Raw genomic sequence first — 12,015 nt, forward strand, 5'->3', positions numbered from 1 at the left:
TTTCAATGAAGGAGTTGTTTGTATCATAGAGCCAAGCTAAGTTCTAGGATGAAAGAAACTAGATCACTCGCCTCATATTCCACAGAATGCACTTACAAGGTAAACGTTCCCTGTGCGCTCCGTTCATCGATGCGTTATAACATCTTTAGTTACTTGTTCCCTCGAGTCGTAATCTGATGACGGCGTTGTGGTTACGAATTGTAACATCTTTCATATCGTATCACACATTTCCTCCAGTTGTTTCTTGGTCAAGTTGGACGACATGTTTGGTTGTAGGCTGAAATCTGTGTCTGCACCCTTCGTCCGTCTGTCTGTTTTTTGGGTCTTCGTTGTTAATTCTTGTCTCTGCTAAACACCCTTTTGATTACCGGGTCGTGGCGTGTGCATTGTCTGACGTCTGTGCGTCCGTATCTGTCTGTATCTACGGTAATGGCTATTCCATGGCCACTGCTGTCGATACCTCTTGTGCTTAGATCATCACCATGTCGTGGCTATTCCATGGCCACTGCTGTCGATACCTCTTGTGCTTAGATCATCACCATGTCGTGGCTATTCCATGGCCACTGCTGTCGATACCTCTTGTGCTTAGATCATCACCATGTCGTGGCTATTCCATGGCCACTGCTGTCGATACCTCTTGTGCTTAGATCATCACCATGTCGTGGCTATTCCATGGCCACTGCTGTCGATACCTCTTGTGCTTAGATCATCACCATGTCGTGGCTATTCCATGGCCACTGCTGTCGATACCTCTTGTGCTTAGATCATCACCATGTCGTGGCTATTCCATGGCCACTGCTGTCGATACCTCTTGTGCTTAGATCATCACCATGTCGTGGCTATTCCATGGCCACTGCTGTCGATACCTCTTGTGCTTAGATCATCACCATGTCGTGTCTGCTTGCAATTTGCGTCAATGAGAGCCACCACGATTTGCAGTTTGTTAGGTTTCCTTCCTTGTGTTAGTAATGCTTGGTATTGGCTGGGGCTTTCCGTAGTGACTCACGGATCACGCCTGTTCCTCTTCCACGCCTTGGTTTCCATGGAGGGGTCCTTTCATAGTGAAAAAATGGGAGAAAAGCGGTTGATTTAGATTCGTTTTAAAGAAAGTTTGACTCTCTCTCTCTCTCTCTCTCTCTCTCTCTCTCTCTCTCTCTCTCTCTCTCTCTCTCTCTCTCTCTCTCTCTCTCTCTCACCTGGGGGGGGGCTGGGTGGTATTTGTGCCAGGGTGGCAGAGGACTCTGATTTTCTTCTTTGATCAGTTGAGCACGACGGTACGATCCTTGGATTGGATGTTACAAAGGTGCGGCCTTTGTGTGCAACGGTACGACCCCTTGAGTTGGACGGTACGGCCCCTGAGCTCGACGGTGCGGCCTTTGTGTGCGACGGTACGACCCCTTGAGTTGGATGGTACGGCCCCTGAGCTCGACGGTGCGGCCTTTGTGTGCGACGGTACGACCCCTTGAGTTGGATGGTACGGCCCCTGAGCTCGACGGTGCGGCCTTTGTGTGTACGACGTTAACCCAAGGGTTGCAACGGCCTGGCCTTCGACACGGCCGGTGCTCAATGGTTGCACCGTCGTGCTTATGTGTCGTGCCGCCGTGCTTAACCGAGCCGTCTTTTACATCATTTATTACAGGATCCCAGATTCTAATTTTCGCAGTATGGCTAACTTCCAATACCCATTTTCTGAGGCCCTTGCGACAACGTAAACCATATGATACCGGAGGCAAGCCTTGTCAACTACACAGTTTGTGTTCATGAAAAACGAGGAGTATTCTTCCTCCGGTGACGTAAATTTAGCAACCTAAACATTTTTTTTTTTTTTTTGGTTAGAAGCCTCACGCGATCATCCGACCTCCCTGTGAACCGTTATGTACCGTCTTAGTGTAATCTAATCTCTTTCAAGCTCTCACTAAGTCCCTCGAAGCACTGTTTCAGTGCAGCTGTCGACACGGAGAGGGGGAGTGCTTCTCCCGTAGGCATTCTGGTAGTAAATGCTTGACGATGCTGGTGATGAGAATAGTATTCATAATGAGAATGGTAACATTATTAGTTACTAATGATAACGATAAAAATGATAATGATTAGGGACGGCATGAGGAATTAAGTACCGACACACTATATATATATATTGTTACGAATCTTAGCAGGGTCGTCAGTTATATGTTACAATGCTATACTACTGTGAAGGACCGTTAGTTATATTTATTACGCACTCTGGATAACGCTGTCTTAACGTTATGAGATGAAAGCAAACACCAGGTTTAAATCTACATATGATACAAGAAATAGGATACAAGGTAAGAAGCACATCAGTGGGGTACAAACACTTCGTTAACACTTAACATTCCACATTCTACATTCCAGGTAAGATTTCAGACCAAGAGAGATATCTTTCCTTTATGACACGTTGACTATAAAAGCATGATACAAGAAACTTATTCGTTGGGCAATTCTCTGACAAGTTATGATACATCGTTGCACTCAGACCTGACATGATACAGTATAACATCCTACAATCTATGGCAGTGGTGGCTACGGGGTTCGAGACAAGGAAAGCCTATTTTACCTCTCTAGGCCCGGGACTACTGAAGCAATTGGCTCCCAGACTATCGTCTGAGCCTTTTATCTGAAGGAACAGCAAGGCAGGAACAGCTGGCCACGCCTTGACCCGCCATCTATAGCTACGATAATGACCACAATTGCCCTTGATTGGTCAAAAGACTGATTATCACGCCCTCCTCCCGACGTGATTGGCTGGAGGAGGCCTAAGGTCCGGTCCTCATACTGTCTAATAACGGCCCAGGTCACTCATTGATCAATACTAACGTTATGCACATTATACGAATAACCAACTTGCTTTCGTAATGACCTATTCGAATAATATGATTCGTAGTCTGCCTGCGTGTGTCTTAAACTCACCTAATGTATTGTTTAGTATAAGAGAAACATGGGCAGCCTAAAGGCTATTGTTACGTTTAACAGACGCGCTCTCCCGACACTAACACACCTGTGAAATGATTCTTACATGTTTCCTTTTCTGCTGGTTGGTTGTTTATGTGTGTGTGTGTGTGTGTGTCCTGGGCTGGCTCTAGCTGTGGGCCATTCCTCTAACCCGGCCCGTGCAGAGCAGCACCCGCAAGGAAGAGAGATACGGGGTACCGCCTTGCTCTTACACCTGTAACTGCACAGGAATCAACCCATCGCGCATCGCTCCTGCCTACATTCTTCACTTCCTTCATCTGGGCTAGCGATTCCCTTCATGCTACATTACAGACTTTGATTCTGATCGAGGGATTTGTTATTGAGGGGTTAATATTTGGTTGCTGTAATAATTATTGTGATATTTTAATTTACAACATTTGGCAACATGACTATCCGAGGTCCTACCCCATACGGTGTGAATTATGTCCTTTATCTTGTTCAAAGCGAGGCACAGGACTTTATTATTCAATCCATCGCCGAGAAGAGTTCTCCAAAATCGCTGATATACTATATTTGGTTTCAAAATTACCTCCTGTGTGTCGTAAAATAAGGAAGAATCATTGGATCGTTCTTGCGACGTGTGGCAGTCCCTCCCGCCGTCCTGCCCAGCAAGACGTGGGCATTCAGTCGAGTTTTGACTAGTGGCGGAGGAAGATGTGGGCACGACGACGTTATACGTGTGTTTTTGTGTCCTGTGCCACGCTAAACTAGCGTAGAATATTGTGTTTGGTGACCCCGTGAACCGACAAACCCCTGCACGATTGTGGTGATAGTGTCTCTTCAAAACTGGATGCTTTAGTGGTGTCAGGGTAGCAGAAGATACCGGCAAACTGCTCTACTCTTGTTTGTACCCATTGCTCTTCCCTAAGGTAGGTTCGTTCAGTGTTTACTGATGTTTTGCACCTGTTGCAGCTCCGTATTTCTTATTCATTAAAAAAAAGTTACATATTTTTATTGTTTCGTATTGCATCGTTTTCTTCGTGATAAGGAAACAACGAAAACAATAAAAAAGTGTCTAAATGAATATAAATATATATTTTTTTCTTTTTTCATGTTTGCACGGGGTCTTTACGACTGAACTCGGTAAGGGTAAGAAAAAACATGAATATACCATAGTAGCGGTTATTGTAGTGTTGTTATTGCTTTTATTAGTGTGCATATTATGGTAGTCCCCTTGATTATTTGTTTATTCCTGTTTTTGTCTAGCAGGAGTTAACCTGCGAGGCATTTGATTGTTTTCAGTTTATAATGATCGTAGTAGTACGTTATTATTGTTATTATTATTTTTATTATTATAATTAATATTATTTATTATTAGTGTTATTTACAGATATCGTTTATACTACTATTCGTTGTACGGTAGCAGTATAGACAGTACTAATAGCATTCTTAGTAGCTAGTAGTTGTAGTAGATATTGACAACTGTTTGTAGAAAAATTATTGTAATAGCAGCAGCTTCAGTAGTAGTCGTAGTAGTAGTAGTAGAAGTGGCAGTGATATCAGTTGTAGCTTTAGCATTAATTATTGTACCAGCAGTAATGATAATAGTAAGCAATGCGGGCATCTAGTAGTAGTTGTAGTAATAGACAGTAACTGTAGTAGTAGTAGTAGTACTTGTATCGGTCGTGTTAGTAGTAGGGATTGTTATTTATGACAATATTGTCGTGATAGCAGTAAGAACAGCCACAGGATTGTTAATGATAGCGGTAGTAGTAGTAGTAGTAGTAGAAGTAGTAATAGTAGTTGTAGTGTGAATCGTTGTTAAAGTGGTAGTACTGCTACGTGAAGCAGCAGTAGTTGTACTTCTAAATTAGTAACAGTAGTAGATTCAAGAACAGCTGTAGCCCTTGTCGTAGCTCAGGGGTTACAAGTAGCATTTGGTTTTACATATATATATATATATATATATATATATATATATATATATATATATATATATATATAAGGAATTAAAGTAGCACCTGTAGGCAAGTAGTCGTAGTTGTAAGTCTCTACATACATGTACTTGTTCGCTAGACTATTGGAAGTTGTCTGCCCCATTCGAGTTCGAATTTGCAGCAAGTTTGTTTCGTGACTTTAAGCCAAATGCGTCAGTATTCAGGAGCTGAAAGAGAAATACAGAAATTAACCGTGCGAGTCAGCGGTAGTGTTTTGGCATCGTAAAAGAGAATTCTCGAGTTGGGAATATCTCACCAACCAGTAATATTTGAGTACAGTTGTATACGGCCTACATGCGTTCTCACTACCGTTAGCCTTTTGACCTAAACCTCAAATTGAGGGCCAGGTCAGGGGTCACGTCGTCATACTCATGAGTCGTATCGTAGTGACCAAAGAGCCGTACTGTTTGTGCTTCATGGTGTCGCTATTACTCTGTTTATTGTAGATTTTCATACAGCAGTTAGCGTATACTGTCCTTATATGATAGTAAAGGTAAGACGTCTAATTACGTGATGGCAGTGTATTGAGGTGTCTCGAAATTAGAGTTGGCAGTATGTAAAGGGTTAAAGAGTTGGATATGGGTCATCCAAGCCACTTCATAACCAGCCAGCAACCCCAGTTAGAAATAAAATGAATAACCTCTGTTTCTCACTTCAGCTACCTATCATTACAGATCACACACACACACACACACACACCGACCTTCCCAGAGACACAACCGCTTTCCCAACCCACTCTTACACATCACTCCACCTGACAGACAGCCATCTGAAACTACACTCTCCAACATCACAAACTATGTTTCAGCACATCACAAAAACTCCCCCCCCCCCCATCCCCATATCAGGATGCAATTTTCATTTTGGAAACAATGAACACATCATACATACCTCTCAGTTGTCCCAAGCTCACCCCACAAAGAGATACGTTTAGATTTTTTTTTTTTTTTTTTTTTTTTTTTTTACCCCTTGGGCCTGCCTGCCCGGTGGAAGTGGTCGGTTTCCTGAGAGCTGCAGGAAACCCATAGAAGGGGATCACAGGGCTGGAAGGTTATATATATATATATATATATATATATATATATATATATATATATATATATATATATATATATATATAGTTGTGTGTGGGGGGATGCTATGTATTTGGTGATATTCTAAAACATTTAAAGTCAAGTGTTAGCAGTAGTTAGAGATGTGTTGAGGTCAGTGCTGGTTGTAGTTGTAGTTAGAAGTATGTAGAGTTAACCAGCTGACCTCGAGATTATGAAAAGGACTAAGGTAAACTTGCAAGAGATCAGTGAAGGACGCCAAGGTTAACAAGTCGTACGAGGAAAGATAAAAGGAACAGAAACATTATTCTGTCTCTTGGAAGCAGAGGTTCCACTGGTGACTACAGGTAGGTCTGGCGATGCTTAGAATATTGGAAGTCATCGATATAGGATGCGCAGTGGGATGTCTCAGTGAGAAACTATGGCTTGATGCTTGTAAACCATCGACGATTTTTTTTTTTTTTTTGTAAGAACTCTAGTAAATACTTCTTCCTGAATCGGGTCTTCCCGTAGCCTCGAATACACTAGTGGCCTGACCTCTGTTGTGGATGTCATCGGCACTATCGACTCTTTCAAGAAGAGACTCGACGATTCTGTCCATAGTTGGTAAGTTACCGTTCCATCCACCGGACAGAAATAGATTTACCGTACCATTAACTAGAATAGGAATAAAATTTCCGTGCAATTAACTAGATTGAAAAAGTTACCGTACCATTAACTAGATAGGAATGAAGTTACTGTACAGTTGATTAGTACTTAGGAATAAGGATCTCTCGTACCCTTAGCGGGTAAGCTCGACAGAGGACTGTACTCATCAGTCTATCTCTTGAGTACGACGGTAAAACTTGAAGTACGACGGCACGACCCTTGCGCACGGTGGTACGACTCTTGGATATGATGGCGTGATTCTGTAATCGACCTTTGAGTGTCTGCACAGAGGCCAGACTCCCTCACGCTCAATGGCCGTACCGTCGTGCTCAAGGGCCTGGTCGTGCCGTCGTGCTCAAGGGGTAAGTTCCTTCATCTGTCACCAGTCGTGTAGAAACGCTACGCCTCGCATAGCGGAAATGAATAGCTGTTGAGTGAAGCAGAGACCAGTAAGTTGTATTCAGCTTTCCTTAGCAAATTTTTAGCGCCTTGCAAACGCTTCTGTGTTGATGTTGAAGCTTTTCTTATGATAATTGCTCTCGGTTTTTATAGGTGTTAGGCAATGACGATGATCGTCCTGTGACCCACTGTGAACACCCTTATCAAGGCCATCTCATTAACTCTATATCGACCAGCACCTTGGGGAAGATGAACAGCTGGGTTGTCTGTGGGCGGATTGCCGCAACCAGGATTCAGGATTACAGTTACCGTTCTCTCAAATCGGGTGAAGGCTCTTTTCCTCAAAGCTTTTATGAAATACTGTGCTAGAATACGTCGCTCAGATCACGTACCCGTAGTGTTGAGATGCCCTTGGGGAGGTAGGATGGTTTTAAGGTGTCGGTAGGAGAGGTGGATGGTAAAGATAAGCTGGTGGTTGTTCTTGGTAAGGTGTCCGTGGACGAGGCGTATAGTATATCACGCTAACGGCCGTAGACATGGAGGTGTACGTGGTGTCACGCGGAAAAGAAAGTATGTTTGCTTTTCCTAATATGTGCAGACGCACACGCTCATTTGCATACCACACAAAGGTAGATATAACACTCATTGCGAGAGAGAGAGAGAGAGAGAGAGAGAGAGAGAGAGAGAGAGAGAGAGAGAGAGAGAGAGAGAGAGAGAGAGAGAGAGAGAGAGAGAGAGAGAGAGTTTTGATGCCAGAAACGCGTATGTATATGAATGCCTTGTCATTCAAGGGTCGTACCTTCGTGTTCAAGTGTCGTACCTTCGTGTTCAAGGGTCGCACCGTCGTGTTCAAGGGTCGTACCGTGGTGTTCAAGGGTCGTACCGTCGCGCTCAGCGATACTCGAAATTGCAGATTTGGGCAGTATTTGCATCCCTTGTATTATGGTAGATAAGAAGAATCACTCTACACTTGCCTCTTGTTTAAGGGATGTCTCGCCACAAGAAGTTTTAGATGTGGGGCATGAATAAGCCTGTCCAGTTTGGAGGCAGATTTCAGACGCTTTTTGCCGATGTCTACGGGAGAAGAAGGTTTGTCCTATTTGCAGTAGGATGTATATTATCATTTGTGATGTGTAGTACCATTTCCAGACCCCCTCTCATATTGTGTGGTGTCTTTTTGTGTGTGTGTGTGTGTGTGTGTGTCTGTGTTTCCATCTCAGACACTGCTACTTCACCATCAACTTGTTCCACCAACTCGTATTACTGCCTCATGATGCACTTCCCTCCCCCATTTCACTAACTCCATCACCAACCCTTTCCAGCATGTCGGGGCCTCTCAGATGGCTTTCACGTCCCCTCCGGGGATCGCTGTGTTCCTGGAGGCATGTGATGATCTCATGAAATTGTAAGGTTTTTTTTTCCAACACTCGTATTGTGGTGTGCTTCCAGTCGAGTGACCTTCCTGTTAGCGATTGGTTTTGGCGTTCCTCCATTTCCAGTAGGTACGCCGGCTTACCCAAGCGATTATTATAACCTTAGTTTACAAGCCTGCCAGAGCACTGGATGTGTGCTGAGTATACCAGAGCGTTGGAGTATATTTTCCTGAGTAAAACCAGAGTACCAGAGGATTTGGTATATCCACCTAACTATACAACCTTACCAAAGCGTTGGGTATATCCTAAATATACCAGCCTTGCATGAGCACTGGATATATCCACCAAACTATACAAGCTTGCCAAAGCGTTGAGTATATCTCAAATATAGCCTGTAGGGGCACTGGGTATATCCACCTAGATATACAAGCCCGTCAAAGCAGTGGGTATATCCTTGAGTATACCAGCCAGCGAGAAGAGCAGGTGTTTGCCGCTAGAGGCAGGAGGAGCAACACTCGGGAGTGGCCATATGTCAGCCTCTGGCACCTGTAATTGTAAGGTAACAAATTGGAATGATGCGGTGCGGTACTGGGGGGAACAGCCAGGTGTGCGATGGGATTGTGGAGGGGAGGGGGTGGGGGATTGGGTGTGATTGAGACGGCATTAGCCAGTTGCTGAGCTGGGAACGGTGATTGGTTGGGACATGTTGAATTATTATAATCGGACGACTTGAGCGCAGTTAACCCTCTATGAGTACGAAGGCTTGAAACCCCTCGAGTTCGAAGATTCACTTCGTGGGTACGAAGCTTTAGCCTCTTGTGTTGGAAGATTTAACCTCGTTATTACAGCGGCTTGAACTCAAGTTTTTGGCGACTTAACTCTCTTGATACGTTGACTTAACTCCTTGGGCACCTAAAGTACATCCACTTAATCTCCTTAAGTACACCAACTTAAACTCCCCCTTTGAATGCGACGACTTCGCCCCATTGAGTGCGACGACTTCACCCCCCTTCAGCGCATAAAACGACTGAACCCCCTTGAATACGTATGCTTGATCCTCATAGGTACGAAGACTTAACCCCTTGAGTACGATGACGAAAGCATGGTTAAGCATGGTTTTGGGTCAGGTCAGACCAAGACACGGATCAGTGGTTTTGTGACCCATCGGTTCAAGCTTGGGGGAGGGAAGGATTAAGCTAAGCTGCAGGTAGACATGGAGATCCCCTTTCAAAAATTACTATTGAGATGGTCCAGTGCATAAGGAAAGTATTCAGGGAATTATCCTGTTTGATAATGACCTTAAATGGGGCAATAGGGAAGGAAGAAATGTTTGTTTATCATTCTGAACAATGGGAGGAACAGTCATACGAGTGTATTTTACATGACCTGGTTGGAAATTCATATTGCATTTTCATGACCTGGTTAGAAATATTGGAGCAGGTCTGCAGAACCGGTGTTGCTGTGTCGAAGGTCACTTTGGGCAATATGTGGGTACGCTATTGTGTGTACGTGTACTTCATGGGTAACAGCTCAGCCATCTGGTTACATGTACAACCATGAGTAATGTTACGTACAGCCTCTTGTACTCAATGGTATTGTGCCGGGTACAGGCACCCCATGGTAATGTTGCAATCTTTTTAGGTACAGGTTTCCCGTAGCAGTGTTACAGTCTCTTGGTTACATGTTCCTCGTGGTAATGTTACAGTCTCTTGTTACGTGTTCCTCACGGTAATGTTACAGTCTCTTGGTTACATGTTCCTCACGGTAATGTTACAGAGTCTTGGGTACAGGTACCCCATAGTAATGTTACAGTATCTTCGGCACAGGTACCCCATAGTAATGTTACAGTCTTTCGGTTACATGTTTCCCATGGTAATGTCATAAACTCCTGGGTACGAACACATCATTGGTAACGTTGGGTAGAGAACACAACACCAGTTCACTGAAGAGTGGAGGAATGACCATTGTGGGAAAGACCTGGGAAATACCCCACCTACATATGTGTAAAGGACATAACTGGATGGTTTTCCTGGAGGGTAGAGCAGAGCAGCCGTGGGTTGCACAACGTGAATGTGATGAATGTAGGCCCGCAGCCTCAGACAGCCTTGTAAAGCAGGCTCTCACCAGGGAAGCTTTCTGGCACACTAAGCTGCTGTTGGGGGGAGGGGGGGTTAGAGGACAGCTCCCGACACCATCATAAGTTACGTGCTGTGGACTGACCACACAACATTGTGTGGCTCCTCACAACGTCTCTCCATCACAATGTCAACCCGTATATTGCTTTCGGTCTTTTAAGTCAATGATGTAAGGTTTGGATGGATGGATGGGGGTGGGAAGACATATGCGAATGTGCTTGTGTTTCTCCTGTTGGAGATGTATGTGAAGTCCATGGCATGAAGGTGATGATGGAGAGAGCGTCTGTTGGAGGGGAAGGAGGGTGGTGTTGGTGACTAGAGGAGAGGAGAGGGAACGCATGATCCAGTCATTATTGCTACAGGGTTCCCTGATGGTCAGCTACAGCCACATGATCTCTCGACCGCTGTGTGTGTGTGTGTGTGTGTGTGTGTGTGTGTGTGTGTGTGTGTGTGTGTGTGCGCCCTACAGCTCCCCTCACCTGTAGTAATGATGATGAGAGTTACGATACCAGGACATACAAGGAGTTGATCCCCAGGGTACGTATGTCTCCACTACAACCCGTGCCCTGATCTTCGACTCTGCTGGTTGGCCTGGCTGTTATCTGATCAGTGTGGCTGTTTGTGCCTGCCGCTCGCAGCCACGTATAACCACCCCGCCAATACTAATCAGACACAAGGGAGAAACTTCCCAAGTTCCGTCTTCAGCGTGTCCTTGGGCGGTATCTCTTGAGTCTCTTCTTATGGGAAAGAGTTGTGGAGTCTTGGATCTCACGGTTTCATGTCCCCCCCTCCTCATGTACACATCATGTAGATTGTTGATTCCCGAGCGGGTGGGTAGCCTTTCCTCACTCGAAGATGTCTCGCGTGCCAGGACGAAATTAGTCTCGTTCCGATTAGGTGATGATAACTTCACGATGTTTCCCAAGTACAGTGAATCTGTCTCCTTGTTAACCTCCAGGATGTTATTTCCAAAGATTAAGTTACCGGTAATATAAATAATTCCTCTTAGATCTGTCACGATTGTCTTCCATGGTGAAGGAAGATTTGACTCGTGTTCCATCAAATACCCGCAAGGAGGGCTTGCTCCGTACGCAAGTCACTTGAAAGTTTTCTCCGTCGAACATCATTCATCTTTCACTGGTCGAACGCAACGCAGTCGCATGGCGGACTCCTGGTGTTCGTCAGCAGACACGTCTTAGCGACTGGTGATGGAGTGCGGCCAAGTCGGTATTTCAAGTGTCATATGTGAGGGTGAGAAGAGACTGGGCAACGATTGTTGTTGTTTAGAGTACGTGGGGCCATAGCTAGGTGATCATGCATCTTAATTAGTTGTTTTCTCGTTAGGGTTATTGTTCAGGCAAGAGCATACACACACACACACACACACACACACACACACACACACACACTGTTCGATGGCTGAGGCCCCACGAGTGTAGAACTCCCTCCCCATTCAGTACAAATTGGTAAACACACACTTTGG

The 12,015-nt window shown here is 44.7% G+C and overlaps 1 protein-coding gene across 1 annotated transcript in view; it reads left to right on the forward strand.

Moving 5' to 3' along the window:
* The first annotated feature begins 3,613 nt into the window (after nucleotides 1-3,613).
* The window catches only part of LOC139751279 (uncharacterized), a 306,373-nt gene continuing 297,971 nt past the window's right edge, over nucleotides 3,614-12,015 (forward strand). Inside the window, exon 1 of the mRNA XM_071666592.1 lies at nucleotides 3,614-3,857. The gene's annotated coding sequence lies outside the window, so the exon portion shown is untranslated. The remainder of the gene's footprint in view (nucleotides 3,858-12,015) is intronic.

Source organism: Panulirus ornatus, chromosome 11 (genome assembly GCF_036320965.1).
Source record: "Panulirus ornatus isolate Po-2019 chromosome 11, ASM3632096v1, whole genome shotgun sequence".
NCBI classification, from domain to species: Eukaryota; Metazoa; Arthropoda; class Malacostraca; order Decapoda; family Palinuridae; genus Panulirus; species Panulirus ornatus.